General features: G+C 27.7%; 1 long non-coding RNA gene across 1 annotated transcript; it reads left to right on the top strand.

Annotated features, from left to right (window-relative positions):
- Positions 1-713: 713 nt before the first annotated feature.
- On the top strand, positions 714-2134 carry LOC145100334 (uncharacterized). Its single transcript, XR_013704973.1, has 2 exons — positions 714-911; positions 1947-2134. It is a non-coding gene; the product is annotated as an uncharacterized LOC145100334 (long non-coding RNA).
- Positions 2135-2776: the final 642 nt, after the last annotated feature.

Below are 2776 nucleotides of genomic sequence, written 5' to 3'. Positions count from 1 at the left end.
TGCTTTAGAAGATGGTGTTAACTTTTTTTTCTATAATGCTATTAAAACAATACGCAAAATGATGGATAATTATTTAAAACATATCCTATTTAAAACACGCATAATTTAATTAAAATGCCTTTTAGAAAATATTATTCTACAATCAATGTTTAAGATTTTCATCATAAGCTAATTTTCAATAAATGCGGTCATTTGTTGCGTTATAATTTATAATATATTAGTTTATAACCCGTGAGAATGACGGATTATAAAATTAATTAAACTTTTATAATAAAAATTTATAATTATTAATTAATTATTTTAAATAAATTATTAATTAAGAGATATATCAAATTTTTAAAATTATTATAGCTTCAAATTTAACATATAATTAGAAAATATGAATTTGAATTTTGAAATGAGTTGTCAAATATATCTACATGACAAATGACATAATATTAATGAGGAGTTGTATTAGAGTGACACTTGACATAAACATATTAAAACTATTCATTTATTAGAATATATATATATATATATATATATATATATATATATATATATATATATATATATACATATATATATATAGAGAGAGAGAGAGAGAGAGAGAGCCGACCCAATACATGGGCGAATTAGGTTTAGGCCCAGGGCATCAAACTTTTAAGGGCATCAAAATGGTCCAACTATATATACTATATATATTCTAATGGCCCAAAAACTTAGCCCATATTTTGTTATGTGATGTGATTTGAGCGTGAGAAAGGAAGAGACGCACCAAACAAATGAATAATCATCGTCTCATCGATCATCCGCATAGATAAACCAAACGTAGCCTCTCGCTTGGTGCCTAGTGCCCAGAAACCTATTGGCTTTGTCGATGGAATTAATGCGGCATTGCCTTCCTAGAAACATCTCCAATAAATAAAAAAGTAAGATTTGATTTCTCTATTTTTCACTTCTAGTCGATAAATCGATAACATATAGCTCTCAAATCTCGTTATCTCAATTTCTTTTTTTATTAGTCGACACTTAGTCACGATATATCAACGATTTCTCTCATCTAGTCCAGTTTCAAGGTCCGATTTTCTCTAATTTTTCTTCTAAAGTTCTGATTTAGTGATTCGTTGATTTTGGTGTGATTTGTTTCTTGTTGGTTGTTTCACAAATCAAGTTTGGGTGTGTTCATTCGAAATTTATGTTTATTTAATTTAGGTTTTCAAAAAACTAATTAACTTCTTATTTAACTCGTTTTCATAAGTTATTTTGATAAATAGAATGAGAGTATGAGACTCGTCGATTTCACTTGAAAAGAGTTGAGATTCAAAATAACAAGTAGAATCGACACCTTTATCTTCGATGAGTTTTTCTATACTCTCCTAATTTCAAAAAATATTGATATTCCAACTATTAAACGATTTCATTCGATTTGGGTTATGTTTCATAAATCAGATTAAATTTTTATTTATTTGATTTCTACTATATTTGATTACATGAAAAAAGAGTGAAAGCCTCAAAAACTTATTGGATTTTTTTTTGTATCATTTTTTCCATGTTGCATTAATCAGATGTGGGTTTTGTTGTTTCTGAAATCAGATTTGGGTGAGTCCTTTCGAAATCTATGTTTATTTTGCTTTGTTTTATAAATCTGATTTATTTCTTACTTTTTGATTTTATATTTGATTTAAGTGTTTTTGTTTCTGTAAGCAAGTTTAGGTGAGTTCTACTGTTTTCTCTAAGTTTGAGTTGTTTTAGGAATCAGACTTTAAGAAATCAGATTTGTATATTTTGAAATTTGTTTGTATATGTTGTTTCAAATATGTTTTCTCCAAATGTGATTTGTATGACTTTCCACAAATCAAATTTTACGATTCTGGTGAGTTTAATTTCTAATATGTTTGTGTTTAGTATTTGTTTTCTAAGCAAATTTTATAAACCTTTGTGTTTTTTTATGTGATGTGAAGCAGGAGCAATATTTCTGGCGTTGTTGTCAAAAGATCATTTCTAATCAGATTTCCGACTTCTAGATGCAGCAAAATATTAATTATTGTAAAATAAGAGATGTTTTTGCTTCAAAAAAATACATAAAGATATCGTTTTAGATGATTTTTGTATGTTTTTGTTTGCATTATATGGTTAATTATAAAATTTGCTACATTGTTTATTTTGTAAATTTTTTATATATAAGGGCATGAAATTCTTATCTTACACCGGATAGTAAAAAACAATGGACCGGCCATATATATATATATATATATATATATATATATATATATATATATATATATATATATATATATACATACTTACCCGCGCAAAGCGACGGGTGCGGATCAACAAAATGACATAAAAAATTTGTTAAACAAAATGACGAATAAACAGAGATTTCTTATACCTGGGCTAGGATTAAACGTAAGACATTTTGGGGCTTATTCGATTTTAATAGAAAAAAAAAACAAAGGAGGAGGTAGCGAGCATGAGAGAGAACCAAGGTTTTGCGGTCAATGACAAGACATTCATGATAGAAGAATGCTAGATCAATGCCCCTCTTCCAGTTTAGATGAAATGTTTTATAACGTGTACTTCATATTAGACCGATTCAAATGGATATGAAGAACACTTGGTCAAACTTTGACCCATTCAAAATCTTATCATCATCTTATTTGACTTTGTCATTATTATTGACAGATTCAGTATTTAGCGGTTCAATTGGATATGAGGAACACTTGGTCAAAGTTTGACCCATTCAAAATCTTATCATCATCATCTTATTTGACTTTTTCATAAATGTTGACCG

This window comes from Lactuca serriola, chromosome 4 (assembly GCF_051521515.1).
Source record: "Lactuca serriola cultivar US96UC23 chromosome 4, Lser_US96UC23_V15, whole genome shotgun sequence".
NCBI lineage: Eukaryota > Viridiplantae > Streptophyta > Magnoliopsida > Asterales > Asteraceae > Lactuca > Lactuca serriola.
This window is presented reverse-complemented; position numbering and strand designations above follow the sequence as displayed.